Source organism: Tupaia chinensis, unplaced genomic scaffold (genome assembly GCF_000334495.1).
Source record: "Tupaia chinensis unplaced genomic scaffold, TupChi_1.0 Scaffold000115_1, whole genome shotgun sequence".
NCBI lineage: Eukaryota > Metazoa > Chordata > Mammalia > Scandentia > Tupaiidae > Tupaia > Tupaia belangeri.
The window spans coordinates 5,490,680-5,507,812 of NW_006159579.1; the positions used below are offsets into that span (position 1 = coordinate 5,490,680).

Sequence of the window (17,133 nt, forward strand, 5' to 3'; positions counted from 1 at the left end):
TTTAACTGCAAGTTGTATTTAGCAGAGGACAAAATTAATGAATTAGAAGGCAGATCAATAAATACCCTAATTTATTTTTTAAAAAACATTTTATTGATTCTTTTTTAAAGAGGTTTTTGCTATAGGGCACGTGCGCTTGCCAGAAAGACAGAGAGAGAAAGAGAGACAGAAAGCGAGAAATCATCTCCCAGGCTGATGGCCATGCCGCAATCTCTTCTCCATTCTCCTCTCGGGATCTTGGGAATGCACGCACATGTGCCTGGCTTGAGTTTAAGTCACTGGATTCAGGACTCGAATTGCAGTCTAACTGCAATTATGCTAACTGCTGGTCCTGAAATACCCTAATTTAAGCAAACAAAAAGGAAGGTAAAAATAGAGTCAACAGTATCAGGAAGTGGTAAAAATGTTAAAATCCTGGGCAAACTGGTGGTGTGGAGATTAAGGTAGCTGGATTGCACATGATCAGCTGCATGGTTTGAGTTCCAGACCCAGGAGCTTGAAAACACAGTGGGAGCATGTGTGCATGAACCCAAAATCCCAAGAGGAGAAAGGAGAAAGGATTGGGGCATGGCCATCCCCCCAGAGGGTGCCTTCTCATTTTCCCTTTATCTCTGTCTCTCTCCAGTAAGCACACATGCCCTATAACAAATTTAAAAAAAAAAAAAAGGGACCAGCAGTTAACGTAATGGCTATGTTGTTGGACTCCCATGTAGTTGACCATGGTTCGAGTCCCGGACCCAGTGACTTAAACTCACTCCGGGTGTGTACGCATGCATGCCCAAGATCCCGAGAGGAGAATAGGGGAAAAAGGATTGCCACATTGCCATCCCCCCTGGGGGGTGTTTTCTCACGTTCTGTCTCTCTGTCTCTCTCTGTCTTTCTGGCAAGCACACACACCCTATGGCAAAAACCTCTCCAAAAAAAAAAAATAATAAAAGAAAGAAAGAAAACCTTGATAAACTGGACTACATTAAAATTATAAACTTCTGTTCATCAAAAGATTTTATTCTATTTTTAATTGCCAGAGAGCATGTGCACTGGCCAGAGAAAGAGGAGAAAGAGACAGAGAAAAGAGAATCCTACAATGGAACGTGGTCATGCTACAACTTTTTCACCTCAATTTCTCTATCCGATCAGGATTTGAGCACACGTGAACACACACCAGGTGTGTTCAAACTGTTCGTGTTTCAAGCTGCCAGGGCCAGGATTTGAACCATGGTCAGCTATGTGGATCCAGCTTCCTCTGTACTGGGCTTACCCGCTACCCTAGGGGCCAGCCGCAAAAGAAACTATTAAAGAGAGTGAAACAGCAACTCAGAAAGTGAGGGAAGATATTTGCTACATAACTGATGAAACACTCATGTCTAAAATTTAAAAATATTTATCTATTATAAATCATTAAGAAAAAGACAACCAAACAAAAATGTGGCAAAGGACTTGAATAGGCATCACAAAAAAAAGATAGCCAAATGGCCAGGAAACATACAAAAATACATTTATTATCATTAGTCAGGAAATTTCAATACAATTTAAAACCACAATGAGATACCACTGCATATCACCAGAAGGGCTAAAATGAAAAAAAAAAGAAGGTAACAAAAGGAAAGGAAAACACTAGCTATTGGGAAGGCTATGCAATAATCATTTAGTGAATATACATTGGTACAACTATTTTGGAAAACTCTTTGCTGGCATTTGTTATTCTAAAGGTGAACATATTTAGGCTCTATGATCTAGCAATTTCACTCTGAAAAATACCCAGGAGAAATAGACAGATAGTAGTCTCTTGATTATCTGCAGGGGATTGGCTCCAGGACCCCTTGCATAAGCCAAAATCAGTAAATGCTAATATTTACATGTAACCTATGCACATCCCCCTGTGTACTTCAAATCAACTCCAGGTTACTTATAATACCTAATATAATGTAAAGGCTATGTAAATAGTTGTTATACTGTATTACTTGGAGAACAATGACAAGAAAAAAGTTGGTATTCGTTCAGTAGAGATGCAACCACTATAGTCCTAACTACATTCAAATGTCAGCAAGAAATGTAACATCTTTGACCTCTGGATATGGAACCTGCAGATACGTATGAAGGGCCTACTGCATAAGTTTATCAAAAGATGTACTCTTGGGTTACCCTAAAACAGAACTACCCAAATGCTGATCTACAGTAAAATGGATAAATTGTGGTACAGTCTCACAATGGGATATATATAAATAAAGAATAACTACAATCAGAGATCTTCTAAAGAATAGGTTATAGGCTCAGAAATATTTAAATAAGCTTTCTGAAAGAAAAGATAGTATAACACAGTGCTACTTTGACATGACTATAAAAGGCAATCATATAGCTTTATAGGATGGCCATGAAATCACACTTGTGTGATAATATGTCAATTACAGAAGGAATAGTTTAGAGGTTTAAAGCCTTACAAGTCTTAGATTTTATTCCTGTAAAATGCAACCCTACTTATTTAAAGTGGTGCTGCTGCAAAGTGTGATGTGTATGTAACCAACAGCAATAGGGGCATGCTGGCCCAGAAAGCGATGCTAGGATGAGGCATTCAGTGTCCTGGGTGAGTAGAGAAACAACCCAGAGTTTGGAAAGTGGCTGGATAAGCATGAACAACGTAAGGATAAGTAAACAGTTCTCTATTGCTAACAGCCATCTAAACCCTTCCTGGTTTAATGTACTCCCACTTTGATACTGGAAAACAGCCCTGGGAGAAGTGGGAGAGAGAGCTAGAGCTGAAGAGTATGAATGAACTCATGCCCCTGCCAAGCCTCTTCCCTTCATCCCCAACACTGTCTTGTCATAGGAACGTGCTATGTAAGAACTCTGGGCCAAGGTATAGAGGTGGTGAGGACAAATAAACAATTGGTATGAGATAATGTATAATACTTTATAGATACTTAAAGGATAAGATGGTAGATCCCAAGGTACTTCTTACAACACACAAAATGTTAAAAAGTGAGATTAAAAAAAAAGAAGTGCAGGACCAGCAGATGGTGTAATGGTTATGTTGCTGGACTCCCATGTAGTGGACCACAGTTCAAGTCCTGGATCTGGTGGCTTAAAACTCACACAGACTGCATGTGCATGCATGTCCAAAATCCTAAGAGGAGAAGAAGGAATCATGGGATGGCCATCCCTCTGGGGAGCGATTTCTCACTCTCTCTCTCTCTCTCTCTGTGTCTCTCCCTAGGAAGTGGCACGTGCCCTATGGAGAAAATTAAAGTGCAGAAGGAATCCAGAAACAGAATGAATACCAATGGGGAAGTGGTCCTGGAGGGAGAAGAATTCGAGTTGGGGTGGGGGGTGGGCAATACATACTTAATGGCTATGTGGAAAGACTACTCGAAGTCAAAAGCCTGTCACAAGCAAAGGCCAGAGGAGGGAAAAGTGAAGCACCTAATAAAGGCCTAGAGGAGCCAGACATGCCATCACGTCTCCTCACAGACGAGTGTTCTGATGAGATCACTTGTTTGGGGTCTTTGCACTTGCTGCTTCTCCACACAGTCTCATAGTTCCCTCCTTTGCCTCTTGCAGGCTTTGCTCAAATGTAACTTCGACTTGAGGCCCTCTCTGATCACCCCTATATACTGTTGCAACTCATCCTCACTTCTTCCCACCTTGGCACTGCCTGTCCCTTCTTTGCCTTAAAAATCCTTCTCCATAGCACTTAACACCTTCTTTATTTTTTTGGAGGTTTTTGCTATAGGGCGCATGTGCTCGCCAAAGAGACAGAGACAGAGAGACAGAAAGCGAGAAGTCACCCCCCCAGGGGGGATGGCCATGTCGCAATCCCTTCTCCTCCATTCTCCTCTCGGGATCTTGGGCACACACGCACACGCGCCCGGCATCAGTTTAAGCCACTGGTTCCAGGACTTGAACTGCGGTCGACTACATGGGAGTTCAGTGACATAGCCATTATGCTAACTGCTGGTCCCACCTTAGCACTTAGCACCTTCTGTCAAATTGGGTTATCTACCTGTGTGTTTATTGTCTCAGAAATTTTAATCACTAGGCCATGGGGCCAGCCCATGGGAATCTATAATTTCAAAAGTTCAGAAGGTCAGTCTGATGAACAGTCAGGTGTAGAAATTCCATGCTATACATACTCTACATATGCTCTCCATTCTAAAGGACCAGAATTATACAATAAAAGAGGTACTTGTTCAATAATCCATATAGCTGTAGTGTTCAGAGTACACAGGAAGACTATTATCTTGGGTTAAAATGATGGATTTATTTATTGGTTTCCCAACCAAACGGTATATACTCTTTTAGTGTCATAGCTTTACTTGTGGTTTCCTTAGCATCTGGTACAGTGTCTGTCAAGCAGTTTCTACCCACTAACGGCTTGTTTAATAAATAAGTAAAAGAAATGGGATAAACATTAAACCTCCGGCATATTCTGTTATCCTTCCTTCTACCCAGAAACGTCTTCACATATTATACTACATGTCACACACTGTGCTAAGCTCTTAAAGAGGGAAGGGGGAAAAGTTAACCAGAGGGCCTCGCCATGAGAGGGGGAGTATACTGCAGAATGCTAAGAATACGTAATACAGTGTGGAGAAGGAGAACCAAAGAGATTTCCCACACAGCCGTCCAGAAATTATTCCAGGCTCATTTAGTACAACTGTCCTCTATAGACTATTTGTCAAACTGTGCCTTGTACCTGTCTCCTCCTCTAGAAGAGATTTTTGGTAGGCAGAAAAGTGGTCAATTTAGAAGAAGGTATATATAAGAGGACTTCAGAAAGTTGGTGGAAAAATGGAATTAAAATATACTTTTAGGCCAGGTTGCCATCACATAGTAATAATATCAGTGTCCTGTAATACTGGAAGCCACATAGTGACTGCAGTCTGAATCCCATGTCAGCCCCCCAAAAAACCAGGCGTGCACATCTGGGATCCTGAGCTGGAAGGCAGGAGAAGGGGAATGAATCATTGTGTGATGCGAACACATCTCTTTACTACTTCTTCTCTCTCTATTGTGCATGCACATGTACGCATGTAGGTATATATAAGAGGACTTCAGAAAGTTGATGGAAAAATGGAATTAAAATATACTTTTAGGCCAGGTTGCCATCACATAGTAATAATATCAGTGTCCTGTAATACTGGAAGCCACATAGTGACTGCAGTCTGAATCCCATGTCAGCCCCCCAAAAAACCAGGTGTGCACATCTGGGATCCTGAGCTGGAAGGCAGGAGAAGGGGAATGAATCATTGTGTGATGCGAACACATCTCTTTACTACTTCTTCTCTCTCTATTGTGCATGCACATGTATGCATGTACTCTGTCATTAGAGTACAAGTTTATTTTAGTGCAAAAATTTTGAAGTCCATACCCAGCTTTTTTTTTTTTTTGAGAGATTTTTTTTTTTTGCTATAGGGCGCATGTGCTCACCAGAAAGACAGAGAGACAGAAAGCGAGAAATCACCCCCCGGGGGGATGGCCACACTGTAATCCGCTCCTCTCCATTCTCCTCTCCAAATCCTGGGCACGCACGCACACGTGCCTGGCGTGAGTTTAAGCCACTGGGTCCGGGACTTGAAACGCGGTCGACTATGTGGGAGTCCAGAGACATAGCCATTACATTAACTGCTGGTCCCAAGAGAGAATTTTGCCATGGGGCTTGTGTGCTCACCAGAGAGACAGCAAGTGAGAAATCACCCCCAGGGGTATGGCCATACAATCCCTTCTCCTCCAATCTCCTCTCAGGATTTTGGGCATGCATGCACATGTGCCTGGTGTGAGTTTTAAGTTGCCAGGTCCAAGACTCAAACCATGGTCGCCTATGTGGGAGTTCAGCGACATAACATTACGCCATCTGCTGGTCTCCTGACTTTTTCATAAGACACATTTTCACATTTTATTTTGAAGACCCCCCTCATATATTAGAATACATATGCTAACCATCCCTGATCCCCTCCCCTACGTTGAGACCTTAGCAATGGCATAAGTTCTCCAGGTGATTCGTGTGTGTGTGTGTGTGTGTGTGTGTGTGTGTGTATAGAACATTTATCTATAAGTAAATATTTGTACAAATAAAAATTACATTTATATGTATATACAGACACGTACAAATAAACAGAGGACTCCTGCTTCAGGGAGGTGCAGTAGACATATATTTCCTAATTCCTTTCATTACATATAACTAAAGCCCTGGATATTATATATAAATCAAATTGAAGATAACTCTGAAAGGCAGATAGAAGAAAGCAGCCTGGCTGGAGACTTTAGGTCCTGAGGACAATACAGTACTGAATTCCCTGGGGTTCTTTTCATAGATCCCAGTCTTGGAGCGGAAGAAACTGACAATGTGAAAGCAGACACGAAAAGTCCCAACAAAAAAATCTGCTCTCTTCAGTCAAAGGACCAGAAAAGGGCAGGCTAGCAAAACAAGAAACTTCCAGACAGTAACTGCTCTTTTCTGAAAATACTATGGCCTCACCATGCAGCAAAGGCTGATTGGGTTTGGGAAGTCCGGGCTTTCACTCTGTAAAGAGGGATTCCCAATGCTCCTTCTTCCTGCAGGGATGGTGTCAGAGAATGTGAAGGAGGGGCAGGGAATTTCATACTCACCAGCCCTGCACCTACCTCCCCCCTCCCAACCCAATACAGTCAGTGGAGACCACATGGGAAGCCTACATTTCCACTCTTTTTTTTTTGGAGAGGTTTTTGCTATAGGGCGCATGCGCTCACCGGACAGACAGAGAGAGACAGAGAGACAGAGACAGAGAGACAGAAAGTGAGAAATCACCCCCCAGGGGGGATGGCCACGCCACAATCCCTTCTCCTCCATTCTCCTCTCGGGATCTTGGGCACACATGCACATGCGCCCGGCGTGAGCTTTAAGCCACCGGGTCTGGGACGCAAACCGCGGTTGACTACATGGGATTCCAGCGACATAGCCTTTACGCTAACTGCTGGTCCCCATTTCCACTCTTAATAGGCAGTAACAAAGTAGCCCTCTCCCTCCCTTCCAGGTAGTGTCAGAGGAGGTCTAGTAGACAGTCAGAACAATCACCATCGCCCAGTGGTGATAACGCCACTCCTGTGTGGTGTCACAGAGACCCACTGGGGAGCTGGAAGTGCTACCTCCACTCAGCAGTGGTAGGAAGTGCTCTTTCTTTTTTTTTTTGGAGAGGTTTTTGCTATAGGGCGCATGCGCTCACCAGCAAGAGACAGAGAGACAGAAAGCGAGAAATCATCCCCCCCCCCAGGGGGGATGGTCATGCCACAATCCCTTCTCCTCCATTCTCCTCTCTGGATCTTGGGCACGCACGTGCATGCGCCTGGCGTGAGTTTAAGCCACCGGGTCCCGTACTCAAACCACGGTCAACTACATGGGAGTCCAGCGACACAGCCATCACACTAACTGCTGGTCCCAAGGAAGTGCTCTTTCTTGAGTATCAATGGAGGCTAAGTTAGGAACCTGGACTTCTACTACCACTTGGATAACAAAGCAGGGTGTTTCTCCTATTGGTGTAGGAAAGATATTAAAGAAAGTGAGCCAAAATATAATATTTAAATACTATCTAGAATCTCAGAACAGAATAAAAAAATGTACAGGTCTCGATAAAAATATTACTCATCATACCAAGAACCAGGAAAAACTCAAACTGACTGAAAAAAAAAAGACAATTAGTCAACACAGGTCAATACTAAGGTGACGGTGATGTTAGAATTACTGGATGTAGATAAAGCAACCATGATTAAAATGTTTCAATTTGCAACTTATGTACATGCTTCAAACAAAAGAACATAAAGCCTCAGGAAAGAAACAAGATATAAAGAAGAAAAAAATGGGAATTTTTGAAATGAAAAAGTTCAGTGAATGGGCTCAGCAGCAGAATGGAGGAGAAAAAAATCTGAGTTAGAAGACAGAACATTAGAAATTACTCAATAGAAAGTAGACTGGGAAAAAAAAATGAACAAAACCTAAGGGATCTGTGGGGTTATACCAAAAGATCTGAGTCCCAGAAGGAGAGGAAGAAGGCAGGGCAAAAAAGATCTCAAAGAAATAATGGCTGAAAATTCACCTAAATTGACAAGATACACAAATTTCTATGTTAGGAACCTGAGTAAACCTCAAATCATGTGAGCCCACCAAAATTTACACCAAGACAAATCACAATTAAATTTCTGAAGACAACAAAAAAATGTTAAAAGAAGCCAGAGAAAAATTATATTAATAATTTGCCAGGGTTAAAAACAACCCAAATAATAGATTTCTCATCAGAAATCAAGTAGGCCAGAAAGAAGTTGCACGCTAGTTTTCAGGTGCTGAAAAACAACAAAAAACTGTCCACGCAGAATCCTATACCCAGCAAAAATACTGATCAGAAATGAAGTGAAAATCAAGACATTCTCTGGTAGAGGAAAATAAAAAAAATTAATACCAGCAGATTTACTATGAAAGAATGACTGAAGTTCTCTAATCAGAAAGGAAATGATGAAAAAAAAATTGTGGACTATCAGGAAGGAAGAAAGGACATGGCAAACAAAAATGTGTAAATATAACATGCTTTTCTTACCCTCTTTTCTAAATTCTGTTTTTTAATGTCTTGTTTTTTGTTGGTGTTGTTTTTGTTGTTAAATGCCAGAGGGCACGTTTGCTCCCCAGAGATAGAGAAACAAAGGGGTGAGTTGGGGGGGGAGAGAGAAAGCACTCCCCAATGGGGCATGGTCATGCTGAAATCCCTTCTCCTTTTCTCCATTCTGTTGGGATTTGGGCCACATACACACACATACTCACCATATTTTTCTTAGTTTTTTAAAAGAATTATTTTATTTAACTTTATTTATTTTGAAATTTTGACCAGAGAGAGAAAGACAGAGAAAGTGAGAAGGCAAGCTGCCAGATCTGGGACTTGAACTACGGCTGGGCATGTAGGAGTCCAGTGCCCTTAACCACCATGCCACCTGCTGGTCCCCCACTGTATTTTTCAAACTCCCACAGCAAGGATTCAAACCATGGTCAGTTATATGGGATCTGGCTCCCTCAACCACTCTACAAGGTGACTCTCTAAATTACATCTGATCATTGAAGTAAAAATTTTAACACTGGCCTGATGAGAAATCTGTTATTTGGGTTGTTTTTCTCCTGGCAAATTATTTAATGTGGTTTTAAATGTATAGAGAACATTTTAAAGACAATTTATATAATTCTCTTTAAAGTATACTATATGCATTACATATGACTGTCTTAAAATATATAATATATATAATAAATACACAGTTGACCCTTGAACAATATGGGTTTGAAGTATATAAGTCAACTTATACACAGATTGTTTTTACAATAAATACTATAAATGTATTTTCTCTTCCTTATGATTTTTCTCAATAAAATTTCCTTTCCTCTAGCTTACTTTAAGAATACAGTATATAAACACATACAGTATACAAAACATGTGTTTATCAACAGTTTAAATTAATAGGCTATTGGTCAATAGTAGGCTATTGGTAGTTAAGTTTTTGAGGAGTCAAAGGTTACATAAGGTTTTCAAACTATGTGTGTGGGGGTTTGTCCTCCTCACCCCTACACTGCTCAATGGTAAACTGTATAATATATTTATAAATAGGAGAGGGCAAAGAGAACTATTATGATCATGTATAATGACTATTATGAAAATACTATACATAGATTTCAAATATTTTTGCACCAAAACAAACTTGCATTTTACTTCCATTTTTCCATGAACTTTTGGAAATCTTCTCATAAAAGGAAGAAAGATGTCGTGATAACTGGTAAAATTATGCACACATAATACAACACAGGAACCACTCAAAAATGCCCAAACAATGAGATATACTTAAAAACACAGATAAATCAAATGGAGTTCTAAAAAGTATTTAAATAACTAATAGCCTGGAAAATGAAAACAGAAACAGAACAAACAGTAAACAAAAAACTACACAGCAAACTTAAGCTGTAACATATTAATAATTATATTAAATGTAAAAGGCACTTGTCACTTAATGACTGAGTTCTGTTCCTGCAACTAGGTCGTTAAGCAAATTGGTCAATAAGCAAGGAGCTCAGAGGCAGACGTCTTGTGGTATATAGTGGCACCATAGGGTATGTATGTTTCAATAGATACCATGTGACAACACACTAGAATAATGTAATTCTATTCATACAGAAAGAATACATTAGTTAAGTGCCAGAAAGTGACAAAACACACCACAATACAATAATATAAATCCGGTGTAATAATTTTTATTTATTCAGAATACTACCACGGGTGCACAGTACAGTACAGATTTACGAATGAAATATGTATGGCACGATTGTAAACACTTCATGTAGTAAATACTAGTTGATAGCAGGAAGGAGAAAAAGACTGAGAAAGAGGATACCATGCACGGGAGAACTGGTTATAAGTCTGAGTTAGTTGTTAAAAGGGTAGGTTGTTAAGTGAAGAGTGACTGTATAACAATTAAAAGACAGAGATTGCCCAAGTGTATTGAAAAACAGGATCTAACTATATACCTACAAGAAACTCAATTCACATAATGACATGGGCTGGTCAAAAGAAAAAAATGGGAAAAGATAATATCATGCAAACATTAAGTAAAGAAAAGCATGATTAGCTGTTTTTAAAAAGAATTATTTTAATTTAATTTATTATTATTTTTAAAATTTGCTATAGGGCATGTGTGCTCACCAGAGAGAGACAGAGAAAGTGAGAAAACAAGTCACCAAGTCTGGGACTTGAAGAGCAGCAGCTGGCCATGTGGAAGTCCAGTGCCTAACCACCGTGTCACCTGCTGGCCCTAAGAGTGGTTATGTTAATATCAGATATAGTAGACTTCAGAACTAAGAAAATTATCAGAGACAAGAGAGGAACATTATAAAAGGAGTTAAAGGGTAAATATAACTAAGACACAGCAGTGCTAAATAAACATGAATAAAACAGCAGCTGCAAAATGTGCCAAACAAAACCAGATAAAACTGCAGAGTGGATTTATCTCTCAACGATTGATAAAATAACCAGACAGAAATCAGCAACAACACCATCATCATCAACCAAGATGTGAGGCATTTATAGAACATTTAACTCCACAACGGCAGAATATATTCTTTTCAAGTGACCACAGAAGATATACCAACCCAGATATGACCATATCCTAGACCAAAAATCAAATCTTAGTATATCTAAAAGAACTGGAATCACAGAATATGTTTCCCAAGTGGAATCAAGCTTGAAACCACTAGCAGACAGATAACAGGAAAATCACCAAACATCTGGAAACTAAACAACACATTTCTAAATAATCAATGGAACAAAGAGGAAACTGTTATTTTAAAAACACATGGAGGTGGGGCCAGCAGGTGGTGTGATGGATAAGGGCGCTGGATTCCCACATGGCTAACCATGGTTCAAGTCCTGGACCTGGTGGCTTCCTTTCTCACTTTCCCTTTCTCTCTCTCTCTCTCTCATCAAATAAAGAAAAAAATAACAATAACAAATGGAAATAAATAAATAATTCTTAAAAAAAATAATTCTGTGGATATAGCAATGGAAAAGGAAATTAAATCATATATGAAAAGAGGAAAGTTCACAAATCAAAAATATAAACTCCCACCTCCAGAACCTAGAAATAAAAGAGCAAAATAAACCCAAAGCAAGCAAAAGGAGGCAATAGCTAAGATCAGAGAAGAAATTAATAAAAATTGGGACTAGCTGTTGGCGTAATGGCTATGGTGCTGGACTTCCATGTAGTTGACTGTGGTTTGAGCCCTGGACCCCGTGGCTTAAACTCATGCCAGGTGCATGTGCATGCATGCCCGAGATCCCCAGAGGAGAATGGAGGAGAAGGGATTGCGGTGTGGCCATCTTCCCTGGGGGGGGTGATTTCTCGCTTTCTGTCTCTCTGTCTCTGTCTGTCTTTCTGGCGAGTGCACGTGCCCTGTAGCAAAAACCTCTTCAAAAAAAGAAAAAATAAATTAATTAATAAAAATTGAAAACAGGAAACAATACTGAAAATCAATGAAACAAAGAACTGGTTCTTTGAAAAGATCAACAAAATTGACAACTTCTAGGAAGACTGATAAGAAAGAGAGAAAAAGAGAAGGAAAGAAGAGGCAAGACACAAATGACCAATTCAGTAATGAAATGAAACAGCACTACAGACCCTTCAGACATCAATACAATATACGGAATACCACAAATATATAATATCTGTAAAACAAACTTACACACATAAATTTGACAACTTAGATGAAACGGGTAGTTTCTCAAACAACACAAATTGACACAACTCACATAATATGAAATAGATTATTTGAGTAGCTTTGTAATTTTACGGAAAACTAAGTTTACTATTTAAAGACTCTATGAGCAAGAGATGGAGAGGTAGAGAAAGGAAAATGGGAAGAGAAGCAAAAGTAAGGGAAGGGAAAGAAAAGAACGGGATCAATCTGTCTCCAGGTCCAGATAGTTTTGTTGGCAAATTCTACCAAATATGTGAAGAAAAATGAACGCAAATTCTGCACAATCTCTTCTTGAAAAGATGAAACACCCTCTAGTCTATTTTATAATGCTAGCACTATCCTGATATCTAAATCAAATATAATACCAAAAAAAAAATACAAACCCATTTCTCTCATGTAACAAAATATTAGGAAATATTGACAGCAGTATGTAAAAAGAATTATACCCTATGACAAGATGGGGTTTATTCTAGGGAAGCAAGGGTAGCTCAGTATTTGAAAATAAATGTGTGATTAATATTAATAGGCTTAAGAAAAATAACAATCATTACCTTCATTTTTCAGATATACTGAAGTATACTAGGACTCAGTCTCTTTCTATACCTAGTCCCCTTGATGGCTCCCACATTTTTACCTTTGTCCCAGATTACTCCCTTAACTCCAAACCCATAAGCCCAACTATCTGTTAGACATCTACACATAACAGGCATTTCCAAATGGGCAGTTCCAAACTCAAATTCCTGAGCCAAATGGTGGCATGGTGATTAAGGAAATGGATCCTACACGACTGATTGTGTGGTTCAAGTCCCAGACCCAGTGGCTTGAAAAACACACCGGGCATGGGTACATGCATGCCCTAAATCCTGAGAGAATGGAGGGGAAGGGACTGCAGTGTGACCATCTCCCTGGAGGCCCTTTGTTACTTTGCTTCTCTCTGGAGAATGCATGTGCCCTATAGCAAATTAAGAGAAAAAATAAAAAAGTTCTGAAAATCAGCAAATGGAAACTCTATACTTATCTTAGGCTAAAACCCTTGGGGCCACCTAAATTCTTATCTTTCTTTTCTTTCCCATATCGAATTTGTCGGTAATCCTATTACCTCTTTTTCTAAAATCCCAGAATCTCTCTTCCTCATTGTTTTCACTGATACAGCCCTAGTCTTTTAATTCTTTCATCTGAGTTATTCTGACCGTTGTCAAAGCGGTCTTCCTGCTTCTCCCTGGCACCCTTACAGTCTATTTTCTACCTAACAGTTAGAAATAGGTAGGAATATTAGTTAGGAACAGTTGCTCAAAACTGTCCAATGGACTCTCACTTTATTCAGAGCAACATCCAAAGTCTTTACTGTTGCCTACAACTACCCATGTGATGTGGTTCCATGATTCTTTTTGGAGCTCCTTTCCAGCATCCTTCTGGTTCATATTACTAAGGACTTTACTCCTTGCTCTTTCTCAAAAATGCTAACAATGGTCTAAATTTGGTTTTCTTTCTGCCTGGAACAACAGCATATGGTTAGTTCTCTCATTTCTTTCAGAGCTCTGACCAAATGTCATCTCACTGAGGCCAACTCTAAGCAGAATATATAATAAACTCCTATCTGTCCACACATAAACCTCCTCATACTTAAAAAAAATCATTTATTTAATTTTATTTATTCATTCATTCATTTTAATTTGACCAGAGAGAGACACAGAGAGAGAAAGAGGGAAAGTGAGAAAGCAAGCTACCAGGTCTGGGACTCGAATTATGATCAGCCATGTGGGAGTGTCCAGCAACTTAACCACCTCGCCACCTGCTGGTCCCCCTCCTCAAACTTGCTTACTGCCCTTGATTTTTATATATAAATCCTGAGAGAATGGAGGGGAAGGGACTGCAGTGTGACCATCTCCCTGGAGGCCCTTTGTTACTTTGCTTCTCTCTGGAGAATGCATGTGCCCTATAGCAAATTAAGAGAAAAAATAAAAAAGTTCTGAAAATCAGCAAATGGAAACTCTATACTTATGATTACTTAGGCTAAAACCCTTGGGGCCACCTAAATTCTTATCTTTCTTTCACACCCCATATCGAATTTGTCGGTAATCCTATTACCTCTTTTTCTAAAATCCCAGAATCTCTCTTCCTCATTGTTTTCACTGATACAGCCCTAGTCTTTTAATTCTTTCATCTGAGTTATTCTGACCGTTGTCAAAGCGGTCTTCCTGCTTCTCCCTGGCACCCTTACAGTCTATTTTCTACCTAACAGTTAGAAATAGGTAGGAATATTAGTTAGGAACAGTTGCTCAAAACTGTCCAATGGACTCTCACTTTATTCAGAGCAACATCCAAAGTCTTTACTGTTGCCTACAACTACCCATGTGATGTGGTTCCATGATTCTTTTTGGAGCTCCTTTCCAGCATCCTTCTGGTTCATATTACTAAGGACTTTACTCCTTGCTCTTTCTCAAAAATGCTAACAATGGTCTAAATTTGGTTTTCTTTCTGCCTGGAACAACAGCATATGGTTAGTTCTCTCATTTCTTTCAGAGCTCTGACCAAATGTCATCTCACTGAGGCCAACTCTAAGCAGAATATATAATAAACTCCTATCTGTCCACACATAAACCTCCTCATACTTAAAAAAAATCATTTATTTAATTTTATTTATTCATTCATTCATTTTAATTTGACCAGAGAGAGACACAGAGAGAGAAAGAGGGAAAGTGAGAAAGCAAGCTACCAGGTCTGGGACTCGAATTATGATCAGCCATGTGGGAGTGTCCAGCAACTTAACCACCTCGCCACCTGCTGGTCCCCCTCCTCAAACTTGCTTACTGCCCTTGATTTTTATATAAGGTACTTCAACCCTTTTTGACTTACTCTATAGTTGCATGTTCGTTTTTCTATCTTCCCTACTGGAAAGTAAGCTTCTAAAGACATGGATTTTGTCTGTTTGCCTAGAGTAGTGTTTTAAACATAGCTGCTGAAAAAATTACTTGCTGAATGAATGAATGATTGAACCACTGGCTCAGGAGTCTGGGATCAGACATCAGATATCCTTGATTTGACCCCTGGTTCTGTCACTTCCTAGCTATGTCCAAGTAACTTGAGGCGAGTTTGGTTAATCGTGTTTTATGTTTCTGATCTCTAGAATACCAATAATCATCCTTACCCCACAGGACTTATGTAAAGATTAAATAAAAGAGTACATATAATGTGCTTAACACACAATGACATGGTATACAGGTGCTCAGTATATGGCAGTTTACTTAAAATGGAAAAATGGTCTAGATAGCCCTAGGTTATAATTATAACTAGATATTAACTGCAATTTAGGCTATTAATCTCTTTCTTAATTAATTAACTCAATCAGCTATGAATCAGGTACTGGGGTCAAAAAGATGGCTAGGATCCATGCAATTCCTTCCTTTGAATCTTAGTTGTATGATCTTGGGTAGGTCACATTAAGTTATCTGGGCCTGTTTTCTTATTTGTCAAATGGCGACAATATTATTATTTTTTAATTTTAATTTTAATTTTTTGAGAGGTTTTTGCTATAGTGCGCATGAGCTTGCCAGAAACAGAGACAGAGAGAAAGAAAACGAGAAATCACCCCTTAGCGTGATAGCCATGCAAGGGGTGATAGCCATGCCGCAATCCCTTCTCCATTCTCCTCTCGGGATCTCCGGCACGGAAGCACATGCGCTTAGTGTGAGTTTAAGCCACCAGGTCTGGGACTCGAACTGCCATGGACCACATGGGAGTCCAGCGACATAGCCATTATGCCAACTGCTGGTCCTACGCAATAACTTTGTTGTTAGAATTAAATAAGTTACTAAGTGAAAATACTGTCTAGTACCTAGCAACCCCTCACTTTGTTGACTCTCAGTATGATGATTTCAGTCTAGAGGAGAGGTAAAAGCATCTAAACAAAAGACTATAATACAACGAAGTAAGAGCAAAAACAGGCATCAAACTAGAAGAACATCTCCTAAACTGGTGTCTGCTCACAACTAGAAAGTTCTACTGTGACCAGGAAACTCTAAAATGGTTATGTCTTGATGACCTAAATCCCTACGCCACCCTCATAGCACTTAGGAAGGCACAATTTCTCTGCTGATTTAATAACAAGAATTTAAAACTTAAAAAAAAAATTGAGTCAGGGTTTTCAGTCTAATTGCTACTTAAATATAGTCAATGGACACACTGGAACAACAAAATAGTCCCATCACACACCAAAAGGTTAACGTGTCTCTTAATTTAAAAAATAGTTAACTGGATCCCCACAGGGCAAGGGTAGCATGTGATTCCCTGACTGAAGCAACCAATGATCTGAGAGCACAGATGTGTTTCATGACAGCGCTGTTAGACTAGACGTCAGAAATGGATATTAAAGAACGATCCTGGAGACTGTGTGGGAGATCGCCAGGTGAGAAAGGTAGTGTCGCCTTCCGAGAGAGCACAAGAACCAAGGTATGGAGGCCATGGGCACGTGGGTGACTTGGAAGAACCAAAAAGGTACTGGGGTAATGGGGGGGTAGGGTGACCAGAGTGCAGCTCGAGGATGAAGGAAGACTGCGGCCTGAGGTCTGCCAAGTGAGGCAGGAAGTCCCCTCCCACACCCGGGTCATTATGTCCAGCCTCGGTGTCCTCTTAGGATCCCAGCTCTATGGGCTTCAGACTGCTAGGTTCCCTCTAGTTCCCGCCACTCTTCTCTTACCTCGTCTTCCAGCCTTTCCCTCACTCTCCCGCCTCCTCCGCCACACCGGAAGTGACGCGTAACTAGCGCGCCGAACGGCGCCAGAAAAGTTCTGAGGGAGCGAGAGAAAAGGCGCGGATGAGACTCACTGCGCCGGCGTCAGGGCACCGGCGGTCAAAGCGCCTTCCGGGGGCTGAGGGATTGCGCTCTTTCC

The 17,133-nt window shown here is 40.2% G+C and overlaps 1 protein-coding gene across 1 annotated transcript in view; it reads right to left on the bottom strand.

The window, feature by feature from the left end:
* The window catches only part of TTI1 (TELO2 interacting protein 1), a 60,624-nt gene extending 43,577 nt beyond the window's left edge, over window positions 1-17,047 (bottom strand). The window contains exon 1 of the mRNA XM_006144121.3: window positions 16,941-17,047. The gene's annotated coding sequence lies outside the window, so the exon portion shown is untranslated. The remainder of the gene's footprint in view (window positions 1-16,940) is intronic.
* Between the last annotated feature and the right edge of the window lie 86 nt (window positions 17,048-17,133).